This window comes from Teleopsis dalmanni, chromosome 1, assembly GCF_002237135.1.
Source record: "Teleopsis dalmanni isolate 2A chromosome 1, ASM223713v2, whole genome shotgun sequence".
NCBI classification, from domain to species: domain Eukaryota; kingdom Metazoa; phylum Arthropoda; class Insecta; order Diptera; family Diopsidae; genus Teleopsis; species Teleopsis dalmanni.
In genome coordinates this window covers 150,642,270-150,658,630 of record NC_051846.1, presented here as the reverse complement: position 1 = coordinate 150,658,630, position 16,361 = coordinate 150,642,270, and positions in this window count along the sequence as shown.

The window sequence follows — 16,361 nt, the reverse complement described above, 5'->3', positions numbered from 1 at the left end:
ACTTCAAACAACTATTATATATTAAGTCAACTCTACTCTATTAATTAAGAAATTTAAATAATTTTATTAATTTAATAAATGTGATAAAAGATTTAATAACACAGTTCATACAGAATATAATACCAAGATAAGAATACAGATCGAGTGATGTGGTCCCTTACCATTGGCAACGACTAATAAGATCTAATAACATAGTTCATAGAGAATATAAAAGCAAGATAAGAATTAAGATCCAGTGGTTTGGTCTTTTACGCATTGACAATGAGTAATAAGATCTAATAACATAGTTCATACAGAATATAATGTCAAGGTAAGAATAAAATTCGAGTGATGTGTTCGTTTACCATTGACAACGAGTATTGAATTAGATGGTAGGTTGAAAATCTTATGAGCTATACTGCGACATTCATATAGTTAAACGTTTTCGTTGGTTTAGTTCTGTTGTGTACGAATAAAAGAAAATGCTCCAGTTAGATAAGTGTTTGATTCAGTGCCCGTTGGTAGAAAATGCTCTAGAGGACGTCCATATTTCCGGTGGTAGAACGAGGTGACAAAAGATATGAAGGCATTCGGTACTGACAACTGGGGACAACAAGCCACTAATCGGGGTGGTTGGAAGAGGCTACTGAATGCGACCACGAACGACTCACGTCTGTAATGCCCAACTAAATAAGTAAGTAAATATAATAGTTGACTATGACAGCACTGGAATGAAGTACTTTCAATTCATATTTCTAAGGATGGAACACATAATGATGTTGAATAAAAGTCTAACTTATGTCATAAGCTTAACAGAAGCACAAAAATATTTTAACTTAGATTTTGCGATATCATACCTCGTTTTCTTATTGAATTATATGGGTGCACAGATATCATTTTATCAGTCCGTACGATACAATTCCAGTATAAATGTACTATACTTATTTTTTATTTTGCAGCTGGTATAGTTAGATTAATATGCAATCTATTAGAGGATAGAGAAGTCGCTTAACAACAATCACATAATCATTTAGAATTTTTTAAGTGGGGAAGCTACGCAAAGATACTTAATGTTTGGGTACTACATAAATTATAACGATGAAATTGACTGATTTAATTGACTGAATCACCAATCGCTATGAAATCTGACCATTTTTGAAGTCAATCATTTCGGGCAATAAAAAATGGATTAAATACAAGAAGAACCCATGCAAGCGTACATGGTTAATTACCAAGCTGGTAGTTCATTCGGATGCGGTGGTTGTCGCCAACTCTTAAAGGACCAAAGATCTTATGGAGAGGCTTTCTCTCGAAACTTATCTTTTTTAGTAACTAAAAACTGATCGATTAGACTAACTCTAGATTTTAGTAAGAGAGTTGAGTTAGAACTAGAGAGTTGAGCTAGAACTTGCTGTTCTTTGTCAACTATTACTACTGTTCGATGTCGTTGTCTTTGTTAATAGAAGACAGTAAGTTCTAGACAGTTGAGCTAGAACTTGCTGTTCATTGTCGACTATTACTACTGTTCCATGTCGTTCTCTTTGTTAATAGAATTATGAATAATTACAGTATAAACTTTAAAGCCATAGTCCTCTATTTAAAAATTACTAAAAGTTATCTAAGTAAAAGTTTTAATGTTCAACTTAAATGCCGCAATTTAATTTTATTATTAGTTGAACCCGAATGAAATGAGCAGATCCATTAATAAAACTCTTAAAAATACATTAAATGTCCGGTTAGAAAAAATGTTCTAACATTCTAAGTACATGTTACACAATCTCGACACGCAGCTAATATCTTCATTTTTGATCCTATTTCTTCTTATCTTGAAATCTTGAACTAAATTTTTGTCCATCCACAAAAGGACATGTCATTTGTTATGCTCGTGCCCGGCTTCGATTTCATGTGTACAAATATTCTGCGTACGTGTAAGTTCATTGCAATAATTTTTCACTTTTTCTTCCCAAATTCATACAACAATGCGATCCATCCCACTCCATCCCACTTGCTGGATTAATGCAATCAAATTGCTCTGAAATTTTTTCTTGGCAGCGCAGAGCACTTAAAAGATAAATAAAAAGTTACAGTTAAGTAATGCGATGCCATCAGTTGAGGTGCGTTGTAGTTGAGGTTTGGATGCAACATGGGCTGAGGCATGTTGCGGTGGCTTACTTACATTCATGTACCGTAACTAATTCTGCGGGTTTCGTTTATTTGCAACTTATTGCAAGCACTAAAGCAGTATTTATTAGCCACCTCTTTGCCCGCTACTACATTCACTTCCACATCCACATCCACATCGACTTTGATGCCACGCGCGTTTCAAATCCCTTTAGTTACACTGTTTCAAAATTAAATATTTACATTTTGATGCGCACAGACGGACAAATTGTTACAATTTCATTTTGATTTTGATTTGCTCTGAATCTCTGATACGGGTATTCTTTCGGTGGTACATGTTCATTCATGTTGGTGCTTGTGTTTGCATGTGTTTGCATGTATAACTCTGTTTGTCTATGTGTGATTATATTTTGTCACGGTCTATGGTTGACATTTATTTTATAGCCATGAAAAATTGGTGTACGTCGCTGTGCGGATTATTTGGGCGCGGATTTATGTTGCTGCTGCAAGGGTGTCCAAAGTCACACCACAGATTAAAGGAAAATAAATGCTACGAACATGGTTTGTGGGTGTTTACGTAGATACAGCAGGTGAGAGTTAGCGACCAGTAGCTGCAGGTGGAATAAATTCAATTTAAACAAATTTTATAGTTAGTTTTAGAAAATTTTTGCAACAAATATATTTCAATAAATTCATTTAAAATAAATGAATTTGAACAGAAAATTCATATACGTTTTTTGAGTGCAAAAATCTTGAGAGAAATTCAAATTTACCTTTAAATTTGAAACATTTTATATGAATGATATTATTTCCAACTAATGTATTGATTACTTCGTGATTACTTTCGCAAATAAATTTCTTAAAAAAATGGATGAACAGCCACATAGAAAACATAACAAATTAGGGTTCTTAGATCCCAATTGAACGGAACCCCTTACTCTAACTGAAGAGAGGACACGAAGTAGTTCGAATAGCTCTCGTTCAGGCGTTTCTAATATCAAACGCTAATATAATAGGACACCTTCAAGCCCAAATTATTGCTGAATAAAATAAAAAAATGTGACTAGAAGTCGCGTAATATTATATAGATAGAAATATGAAAGGGCAGGAAGCTCAATATTAATCTTTCAACCCAAATAATTAACGGATAAGCACAGAGAATCAGTGAAATCACATTGTAGTACATCAGAAAAATCATTTTAAACGAAGAAGATAATGTAGATTAAGATGACACATTAAGGTCATCAACTTGTCGCCAACCTAATCTTTACTTTATAGTAGATAAATATATCTTTTTAGTTCTAAATATATTATAAACCAGATATGCAACAATAATATTTATTTTGCAGACTCATCTTATTAAGTGGAGTAGTATTTTTTCTAAAAATTTAATCAATCAATATTAACTGAAACTTTTAAAGTTAGTAATATACTAAATATATCGATATAAATATATATATATGTATTTATATTTTGAATTTCATTTTGTACAAGGGAACCGCTTGGAAAGGGTTAGGTTATTGTACCAATCGGTCAAGTTAAGTAACTAACTTAGACTTTATGGAATCATTTTAATGCCAATGCTTAATTTAGGACCTTAACTGCTGTTACTTATGCGACCTTTTTGAAACCCTTATCAAGCGCAAAATATAACAGTTTCCAACAATATTTTTACATTCTGTACAATCAGAATAATAATTTGGTTGAAATAACCAAATTTTAACTAAATCTTAGGTATTCCCAAAATATTCTTATTCGACGCATCATGTTGGTTCAACCATACCACATGTTGGTTTTCATATCTTCCTTTTTTATTTACCACATAAGATAATATTTCTCTAACAAAATGATCAGGTTAGTTTTACTAGTATTAAGTAGTATGAGCATACATGAGTCTGAGTGTGCAACCTCAATTTTTATTATAGAAGTGAAGAACTAGATCTAGAAAGAAAAGGTAGAAATTAGGGTGATTAATAGAGCAGACATAAAGAAAACGATGAAAAAGTGGATGTCTGGACGCAGATCAAAAATCAAAAGAACATCGCTTGCAACGCTAGCATAACAGAGACCCTCATCGAAGTAATGCGTTTCTGAAGGAGAATAAGTTTCTCCGAAGAGAGGGTGTTTTAGTCCGTATACTATATATTAATAGGTTAGGGCACATCATTTTGTGCGGAATAAGTTTCCCCGAAGAGAGAATGTTTTAGTCCATCTACTACATAATTATAGGTTGAGCACATGATTCTGTGGGAAATAAGTCTCCCCGAAGAGAGAATGTTTTAATCCGTATACTACACAATTATAAGTTGAGCACATGTTTCCGTGGGAAATAAGTCTCCTCAAAGAGAGGATATTTTAGTCTGTATAGTATATATTAATATGTCACGGTACGTTATTTTGTGGGGAATAAGTCTCCCCGAAGAGAGGGTGTTTTTGTCAGTATACTACTTATTTATATGTTAGGGCACATCATTCTGTGGGGAATAAGTCTCCCCGAACAGAGGGTGTTTTTGTCCATATACTACTTATTTATATGTTAGGGCACATCATTTCGACGATTGTTGGTGGTACATAAAGCATTCCACATCCTCACAACAAAAAAAAAAGGATAGAAGAAGCTGGAAGTTTATGAAACTTTCTAGATTAATATTTCTTAAACAATTAATTATTGTCAAAAACGATGATAAGCAGTGCAATATAAAATTATTGCAATTATAATTTAATTAATTTGTAATTGTAAAATAATTACTTATGCATACAAGAATTTTATTATGAGTTTTTCTTATCTAGTATAATGGTGACCTGCAAATTTTCTGGTATGTTAAATGCTTGTTCCAATTAATTTTGAAGAAATTTCTGAAATTTGTGTCAACGGAAATTCTTGTCTTATTTGCAACAAATTAAAAATAGAAAAAATTTGATTAAACACTTGAAGAGAAAACAACAAAACAAAAAAGCAGCAAACTGAATTCACAGCAAATGATAGGTCCTGTAAGGAGGTATAAGTATATCCTTCAGCTAGTCGAGCAAACAAACCTACAAATAAGTTTAAAAATAAACAAATGAACAGAAAAAAGTATAACAAACAGTTAGAGAACTCTTTAGAGCAGCACTGTACCATGTACCGAAAGGTCTTCAAGGAAATGCAGAAGAACAATGAGAACTAGAATTTAAGGATAAAAAATAGCTGGCGGGATCTCTTCAAGCGCTTGTTTACATTCAATTAAATCCAAATACCGGCATACCGCTCGACTTTTCTTGTAGTTTTGTAGCAAATTCTTAAACGGCCAGAATTTTTTTCTGTTTTTTAATCTTTTTTTGTTGTTGTGTTTTCCTACTGTTTAAATTTGCAAAATAAAAGGATAACATAAATTGTCACTAATCCAAGCATACACAGTAGTTTGCTCATCAGTGGCCCGCATTTGAAATGTATCCGATTGTGTTCTCTTTGGCTTAAGTCCGTTCCATGCGTCCGTAGTAAGATTGTTCGCAGTTGCATATTGGAATAGGCAGCATGCGAGTTAGTTTACAGTCAAGTTGTTGGCACAAATGAAGCTGTTTTTTAAAATAGTTTCATGGAGGGATGCAGGAAGGAAAGACACTAAGTAATACACAATTCATCCTATGTGCATAAAAAGAATATTTACTCGTACTTGACAACTGTGCTCGAGAGGTTGAGACACAATTTGCACAGGAAGAGTGTTTCAAAGTAGCGCACTGTAACAAAAGAAGAACAACAATCCTGCGGCATAATCCTCACTCAAATTGTATCAAAGGATCATCGTTTATAATTGCCATTGTTTGAGAGATAAGCCATGGTGCAGATTTTAATTTCTGCAACATATCTAATTGTTTATGTATTTGTTTATTTATTCCTTTTTTATGTCACTTAAATATGCGGTACATTTTAGGTGCGGATTATAAAGTTCATTATATTGCAATGGATACCATTAACAAAATAAATATAATAAATATTTACTATAACATTAAAGTAAGCCAGGTCTGGATGCAGGCTAACGAAGAAACTTATTAATGGATAACCAAAACAGGGACTTTACCTTGAAGTATTTATGGTAAATTTCCGGGGTAGGAACGATCTGGCACATTAGTGGGATTGCTGTCAGTCCGTACAAATCGGGGATATCATTATTGTGACGACGTTAGGCATTCAACAAAAAAAAAAAATTATGATAGTATCGTAGATCAGCCCATAATCAACGAATTTAATGACATTTAAAATTATTTTTTATACCATAAGTGTAGATTAATAAAATAAGTATTATTAACTTTACTTTCTGTCCATCACACTAGCTTCTGTTATGGAGCTTGATGACTACTTTTTGGGTATTACACATCAAACTGACCTTTATATTTGAATCATTTTAGTATAAATAGTATACGAGCGCGATTTGATAAGTCAGTGACTTTTTGAATTTCCCGCGCAGTTACTCCAAATGCGACAGTGCTGCCGTCAGCTGTAATCTACCAGTGGGCTACTTTTTAATTTTGAGAAAGCTACGTCGTTCCAACTGAACGACTGTCGTTCAAAGCAGACAACCTCGAGAATTTTTACGAAAATAGAAAAAATTAATTTCGTGTGCTGATTAAGCATTCGTTGCCAAAATCCAAGAATTAGGATACGAACTGCTACTCCATCCAGCATATTCTCCAGATTTAGCTCCCTGCGACTATTTTCTGTTTCCAAACCTAAAGAAATGGCTGGGCGGTAAGAGATTTAAGTCGAATGAAGAAGTCTTTACCGATACAAATGCGTATTTTGAGAGCTTTAGGAACACCTATTATTTGGAGGGAATAAGAAAATTAGAAAAACGCTGACTAAATGTATCAAAAAGTCACTGACTTATCAAATCGCCCTCGTAACTCTAAATAATGTATTGATTACTTCGTAATTATTTTACATAAGAGATAAAACAAATATGAAAATTTCTTTAGGAAATGAATCAAGAATTACATAGAAAACATAATAAGATAATAGACTTTTCACATATAAGACTTGCGGAGGTTTTGCTCTGTATTTTATAGATTCCGCAGGTCTGTTTATGTTCACATGAATGAGTTATACAGTGGTGTTAACAGATTTGACTAGGTGACTACAGTTAGAAAGCTGTTTGATTCGGTACCCGCTGCAGAAGAATGTGATAGAGCATGTCCGCATTTACGGTTAAAAGTCCAGGTGAATTAGTGGTTTAGTGGCGACTGAAAGCCACTAATCGTGCTGATTGAAAGAGGCTAATGAACGCGGCTAGAGATGAATCACGTCTGTTATGGTCAACTAAATAATTAAGTAAGTCAAGCAAGTTGAATTTGTTGATAGCCTTGATTGACAGTAGTGTAGGAATGATAAGTGATTTATAGAGTGTAACTGTTGTCAGTCAGTCGAAAACAATATATGTATGTTCTAGTTACATACTGAACCGAGACCAGTATATATCGAGAATGATAATAGTTCATTTGATCTTGTAAGTGGGTTATTATCATTGGCGGTGCCAAGAGAGATTAGGCTCTTGGTACCTTCTAATGTACAATTGTTATCAAGCAATAGATTGTCTGAGCGAACAATATATTACCAAGTAGCCACATAGGTATACTTCGTTTTTCTCCTCTTTATAATTAATTTCATTTTCGTAGCTTCTTTTTCGATAACTGCCCGGTGCTGAAGTACAATTGACATAGACTCAAACCAATGCTGGTGTGTTCACTTTACACTCTGATATTTATGGTATATAAATTTTAATAGATTTTTAGAACTTTTTTTTTGGGTGATAAAATTTAGGGCCTTTTAAGTTCTATAAAACTATTTTCTTGTGTTAATAATTTAACAAATATTTTTTGTGAAAATAAATTTTATATAAAATTATTTCTGGCAAACCTCTATTACTTTATTTACACATATATTTTGTACAGCAATATTGTTCCAATTATATAAGTTAGGTAGAATACGCCTAAAACCAGATTTGTTTGGCTTTCTCTAACCAAACCAATTAAGTTGAGCCAGGCAGGCAAGCAAAGAAAAGTGCATTCAAAATTACTGGCCTATAAATTAATCCTATAATTGCACTAAAGTTATTATCCTTTGTGCATCTTTTTTGCGCTTGACGGATTTTTAAAAGAACCAAAAACATAAAGAAAACTATAGTATGCAATATATACTTACAGATTATATATACTTATAGATTCAGATTATGTGTACATTTTACAAATATATAAAATTGTTTAACGTAGAAATCCTTTAAATATAATTATTTTAATAAAATAATGAAGTTGGTACTCAAGAGAAGAAAAAAACAGAAAATGAAAACAAAAGTTGATTGCTGATAATCTCAGATTCATTTAAGTGAGTCAAAATCTGTAGTTGCTTCCGGTATATGGTTTCAGAAACTCAAAGAAAGAAATATTTTGCAGTGTACTTTAATACACTAATAAAATTCATATGCATATCAGGTACATAGAAGATGATATATATTTATTTAATAAAATTTTTTTGTTATTAGAAAAAAATTGCCGCATCTTCCTTTGCATTGCAGCTAAGTTTACGGGTGTACGGGTGTACGGGTGTACGGGTATAAAAAATAATTGAAATTAAAATTTTTTCATAAAACAAAACGGACAAGTACTTTAAAAATGCAGAAAATTCTTATTCGGTTCAGTTTCCATGCACAAACCAAATAAATGATTAACAAAAATATCAATAAAAATCAAGGAACAAAAACTTGAGTGGAGAAGAATAAAGTATCTCAGCGCACACACAATTCATTGTTTTGTAAAAATTTTCGACTGGCGCCACTTGAAGATCAGACATGAATGCGCTGTAAAAGCTCTTGGCAGCAGCCATCAGCCACAGCCATCGACATCCAAGTTAGTGGCCGCGGCGGTGGCAATGATGTTTAAGACAACCTCTTGTTCCAACACAATGAGAATAAGAAGAAACAAATCGAGCAATACGAACAAATGAACTTCTAAATGCAAAAGGACATGAGCAGAACACGACGTAAGGATTTCTTTTGAGTTTTTGATCAAAAGCCGACCAAAAGTCTTTATAATAAGATATGCTGCAATCCATGTTGTCATTGTTGTTGTTGTTGTTATTGTTGTTGTTATAGCAGCCGCTACTTGAGGCGCCACTCGGCGCGTTGGGATCACAGCTTTAGTGGCATTGGCATAAAATTTTGTTAACAAGTTAAAAATGGAGTAGCAATGCAACTTCAGGGTATCTTTTATTTAACATATAAATCATATTTTTTTCACAAATAATAATAATATATATGATTTTGAACAATAATTAGATTGTATAGTTTATTTAATTAGACGATGTATTTTTGATATAAGGTAAGGTAAAGTCAGACACTTGTGGCAGCTCGTCTTGAAGAAAATATAGGCTCACTTTGGTTCAACAATTTCGCACATTGTGATATCATAGTTTCTATATATATATATATCAACATAAATCCATATATTCATACATATATTGCTTTTGTTACATTCTATGTTCTATTATTCTATCCATATATATGCACTCTACCCATACCTGGAGAACCTTGTACTAGACTAGTAAACCAATTTGTTGCATTATTGAAGCTGACAATATAATGTTATAATACTATGTGATATCGAGCAAAAGTTTTTGAAAAGAAACTTCTTTACTAGATATGAAGGTCTAGAATTTAACGTGTCTACGTGAAGGTTTAACACTATGGTGTTCTTCACACACGCTTTGGTATATTGCGCCGATGAATACCCCATTGGAACTGTGAGGAATTCTGCCGGTACCAGTTAAATTTATGTGTTTGGGCATAAATTCTTCCTTGGTGACGAGCGAAAGTCAACTTACATACCAATGTTAGATAGGCGGTAACATAGCAAATGGGTATCACTTTCGTCTATTTTCTCACGTCTGCAGCTACGACCGTAGCCGTTGAGAGGAGCAGACAAATACGACAGTGTCGTTAGTAAGTCGATTAAGTGGGATAAGGGCAAATAAGTCACAGGATGTGCACTTTTCTTTTTGGGACAGAGACTAACCATCTCATTAGCGTAGTAAGACAAGTGTGTTCATATTTAGTTAACCATTTTACTAACCAAAATTTCGAAAATCTTAAAAATAACAGTTTGACTGAAGCTTTTTTTTACAACAGGTATAATGTAAAGCTGTATATTATTTATGATAAATTTATAGGCTTAATAGTTGCCAGAGCTAAACCGTTAATATTATGACTATACACCGTATTCGATACTTGTTCCATATCAATAATATACTGATGGTATTCTTTCTGATTTAAATAATTTATTAATTTGTTTGATTAAATTCTAAATTTAATAATATTACTATTTACTAGCGTTGAATTAGTATTAATCTTAGTTGTGTTATAACAAATAATAAAAAAAGGGTTAGTATATAATAAAAACAAAATGTTCAATGGTTAATGTCCGGGTATAAGAACAAATCAGTTTAATCTTTGCATATATTCTTGGAAAATAAATGATGTAATACAATGTCTTCAATGATAATGATAAGTGTAGTTGTTAATGGTTTAAACTAAAGATGGGCATATAGAAGGTAAAATCACTAAAATCGAAATAAATTTGATAACATTTTTAGTATTTGTAAATTTTTTTTGTTTTGAAGTATATTTATCCACTTCCGAATATATTTTTCCTATATATATTAATTTTATATCTATTGTCATAATATTGTATAAATATTTTCTATATACATATATGTTATTCATGTTTTCGATGTTAGTGTATTTGTTTCTTTGTAATATGGACCAAATTATTGTTATATGTACCATATTTAAATTTTATAGTACCCTGATGATGACTATAGATTATAGTCGAAATATTGGTAAAAATAAAATCTTTAAAAACAAATAAATATTTTTTAAAAGATTATTATTTAACTATTGACCAATAAGACCGTATAAAAAAATAACAAAATTATTTTTTAGTAAAAATTTTTTTTGGTCATTAAAACATTAAATTATTAAATATTTTAATAAAGAGGTTTTTCGAACAGTAGTGAACTACAACAACAAAAAATTATTTTTTATATTATTTTAATTAATTGCTGTTTCGAATATTGCCAAATACCCATCATCAGTGGTCTTGGAAATAATTCCTGTATTTAATTATTCGTAAATAATTATTTTTGAGTCTGCAAGTATCAGGAATCGAACTCGGGTCCTGCCAAATGTGAAGCTCAGAATCAGCGCACCTTAACCAACTGTTTTGTTACTTTTACTATGAAAGTTTTTTATTAACAATTTTACTTGCTGCGTTGTGAAATATTTTTTATAAAATTTAAAAGATAGTTAAAATATTTAATGATGATCAAGTAATATAATATATTATAATATGTTATAGATAATATATATCAATAACCAGTTTTCGGAGTATGGTTATTGATATACTTAGCATATCTTAGCATGATCTTAAATTATTATACAATAATACTATAAATTTATACAAACGGAGTGAACACGATTCCTGTGTCGCTAATGCCAGGTCGGGATATCATGATATGTACCCACAGCTGCAATGTGACATTATGCATAGTTTTTATTACGAAAACACTCAGCACATATTGAGCCTACTTTTTAATGTCGATGCTGAACGGTAGAGAATTTGATATATCTAAACGTAAATATATTTTGTGTAATCGTCATAAAATAGAAAATATATCTCATATTATTGAATTATGTCCGATTTTTAGAGAGCATAGACTTATTTCTTTTTTAAAAAGCACTTCAGTCCAAAAAAGAAGTTGAAGTCTTGTTAAACGGTAGCAATATTTATAACCTGTACAAATTTATGAAAACTCTTTTAAATTACAGAAGATTAAGTATTAAAGATATTTATATGAAAAAGAATAATAATGAATAATAATAATAATAAATAAATGCCAATCTAACACACAACAAATATGCTATTGTCAATTCAGATTTTATGTAAAATTCTATAATTTTAATAACTGTAATTTTGAGTTTTTTGATCAATAAATAATAATATAATATATATTAATATTATTGTATTATTAAAATATAAAATTAAATTTATAAAATATATTATATCTTATGCCAACTATAATATATTTATATGCAAATCATATTAATTAGCAACAATTAGTTTTTAATGTATTATTATTAATTAGTACTAATTTTAACAACATTTATAAGTAAATAAATTCTAAGCAAAAATGCAACCCTTCAATCGAAAAGAAAGTTCAAGATAAGCTTTGTCCAACTCTAATCTCTTAGTACCGTTACTGTTGTGCTTCTATGTGATCTCGTGCAGTGCGAAGTCGTGTGTTAGTTCGGCTGTGACGTTGCGTATTAATATTTCATTCGTGTGTGTTTTTACTATAAAAAAATTTTTCTGTTTTATTTCTTTTTATATTAATTTGTGAGTTATTTAATAATCAAGTGGTAATTAATTAAAACATATTACAATGCTGTTAACTATAAATTCTACATACAAATGTTCTTCAATTTCATTTATAAAAAATATTCACCTCCCCCTTCGCAACGTAACTGTTTTTTCTGCCGCTTTAATGTTGCGATCCGTTGACAGCCGCATAATTTCAATGGTAAGTCAGAAATAATAATTTTCTATTGAAATATAATATTTTTATTTTTTATATTAAATTTATTTTGAAATATATTTCGATATTAATACACATTAATATGTTTGTTCTAATATGTATGTTTCAACAAGGCGTTGAAATAAATAAAAAGTGTAGAGTTTGTGTTTTGGTGGGAAAATGACGTTTCAAGTATTTTTGTCTACCGTTGAAGCGAAAACTCATATGAGCTGAAAACGTTTCCCGCTAAAAGGGTTTTCTATATTGTAAGACTAAAAGAGAAACGAAAAATCTGTGTTGCCAAGGTACTATAATTTCAAAATGTTATATTAATATATATTAATAAAGTTAATATAACACAAATATTTTAATGATTAGAGATATTGATATAGTGATGGAATAAAATTAATTTTAACTGCAATATTTTGGATAAAAATTCTGAAAACCGTTAATGTTAATATAATTTATATTTTAATAATATATAAATTTTAAAATATTTTTTATTTATATTAAAGAATAATATTCTTTGATGTAATTTAAGATATTGATATAGTCATGGATTAATATAAATTTTAATTGCAATATTTTGAACAAAAGTCAATTTTAGTAGCTAATTAAATTTATAAAATGTCATATTAATATATTTTATTAAAGTTAATATAATTTATATTTTATTAATAAATAAATTTTAAAATATTTTTTGTTTATATTATAAAATAATAATCTTTGATGTAATTTGAGATATTATATCAATATCATTATATCAATTAGTCATGCACTAATATTAATTTTAATTGCAATATTTTGAACAAAATTCAATTTTAGTAGCTAATTAAATTTATAAAATGTTATATTAATATATTTTAATATAGTTAATATAATTTACATTTTAAAATTGATACAATAATTTGAATAACATATAAATTTTCAAATATTTTATGTTTATATTAAAAACTAATATATCTTGATGCTTATTCAGAAATTAATATAGTGATGGAATGAAATTAATTTTAATTGCAATATTTTGGATAAAAGTTCTGAAAACCGCTTTTATTCACAAAAAACTCAATTTTAGTAGTTGATTAAAATTATAAAATGTTATATTAATATTTTTTAATATAATTAATATAATTTACATTATTTCAACAACCTATTAATTTTAAAATATTTTATGTTTACATTATAAACTGATATATTAAGGCATATTTCAGAAAATTATATAGTGCTGGATTAAAATTAATTTTAATTACAGTATTTTAAACAAAAAGTTGTTTAAACTGTTGTTATTCACAAAAAACTCACTCCCTCTCCTCCGATTTATTAAAATAAGTTCCTTAATTTTATGTGATGTAGAGTAATACCACTGGTTTGATATTTAATTGATTTCTTACTTCGATAATCTGTTCAAAATTGAACTGTAAATTATAATTTAATAAGCGAACTTTTAAGATAAGTACTTTTAATATTTACGAAAATTTTCTTTAATCAAACTGCGAGAATAAGTTTAGAATACATAGTACGTATTCTGCTATGATTTTTCAATATATTATCCATTTAAATTTTATGAAACATATTATGATGTTACCTATCGTTGGAGTGGGTATTAATAGACATAACCAGTTCTAGTAAATTATCATAATATTTAGATTTACTTTAGGTTTTAAAAACGCTGATTTTAATTACTAAACTCTGTTTTGGAATTCTACATATCTCTATTCAGAAGTAGAGATTTCAAAGATTTTTAATTAATTGTCAAATAAGCTCATGTAATCTAAAGGGACTGTAAAATTGAAAAGAATTAAGAAGATAATCTTTCCCAGAACAATATCGTTAGAAATTTGATTTTAGCTATTTATAGCTATAAATAAGATTTTGTTCAGACAACATATTCTGCTATTATAACAACTGAAAAAGTTCTTTAGGGGTTTAACCAATTGTTGACTGCTACTACATCACAACTGTTAATCACATGTTCTGTTAATCACACATCATATGTTCCCCAATACAGCAGGACTATCCAAAGCACAACAGACGGGTTTTAGGCGGACCGCGGATAATATATGTGCGACCCGCTACATGTTTGTAATCTACCACGAGTACACAAATTTTCCATTGATACATTTTGGTAAAATTACATAATTTTATTTTCATGGTATTCCAAACAAATGAAAATCAAATGAATAAATTAATAAAACAAAATTTAACATTATCTTGTATTGGCCCGTGATAATATTGGTATGGTCAGTCCTGATCTCCAGAAATGTAATAAAATTTGGCTGTCAACTAGCTAAATCGTATCAGGAATAAAACTACTGATATTTTGCTATATTGCTATTTTCATTTTAATTTTAATTAGAACTAAGAACGAACTAACAGAAATAGTAAATAGAAAAATTTATTTACACAGTAAAATTTTTCTCAACTCATCCAAAAGGATCTATAGCGAGTTATACATAGATCATATATTCAAAAAGAAAGTGCAATTGCCGAAGAAAATTAGCATATAATGTTACAAATTATATTAAAAATCATTACTGTGTAATTATATAGAAATGATACTTTTATAGAAAACATTTAGTTTTGAACTTCAGATTTATAGTGATAATAAGAACTTAAGTGCTCTTTGGAAGCATTTTTTAAAATATAACGATTTTAAAACTTTGACCGGTAAAAGTACTTCCTCACCATGACTAGAGGGTATTACAATCTACCTTATTTGTGTTGATAGAGTCAGTGGGGAGGTATGGGGGCGATTATATATTTCGCGTAAGATATGAACTACAAAGTAATTAACAATTTCGAATTATCGACGCTTAAAGAATAGTTTGTGATTTTAAGGATAAGAGTAAGATATCTAAAGCAACATTGTTAACAGTAAACCTACTACTGATTCTGTGAGAAAAAACTTTCGAATGAATTAATTTGAAAAATACCAGATATATACTTTTTACAAGAAAACTGTGATTACGTAAAGATATATTTTCGAATTAGTTAAGAAATACTAAAAATATAGATCTTTTTGTATTAATACTATCGGAACAGTGTTGGAAATTTCAACTTTTTCTTAATTTATTTACATAGTTTCACAGAAACTAATTTTGGGTCATTTGTACTATGAATTATTCATACTTAAGTCGTGAATTTTAATTTATTAATTATATTTATTATTGTGTTACAATTACACAATTATAGGGTATTGTGTAATACAATATAATATCCCCACTTATTTACTTATTTGGCCATAACAACCCGTTACCGGGTTTTGGGCTAACGCAGCGCATTCTACAGCCTCGTACATCAAGTACGAGTAAAGAGGGGTTTTGAAAATACCTCCAGTTAAGAAACATAATAATTACTTATTTTTTTATGTGAGGATACAGTCAATTGGCCCCTTGCCTTGCTTCGTGAATAAGCCATGTATTAAGCTTATAATAAATTTTGGTTTTCATGTATTCAGTTTAAATAAGAACTGAATTGGTATTATTTGATTATTTTAACGGAAACATAAAAACTCCATACAGAACTGTATAAATAAAATATGTTAATATAAAAACATATCCGTTTTTATTTAATATATTACAAGACTTCCAAATGTTTCGAAAAATTGGTATCTTAAACTATAACCACGGTTGCCACTTGAAAATTTTTTTCTGTACCAAAATTG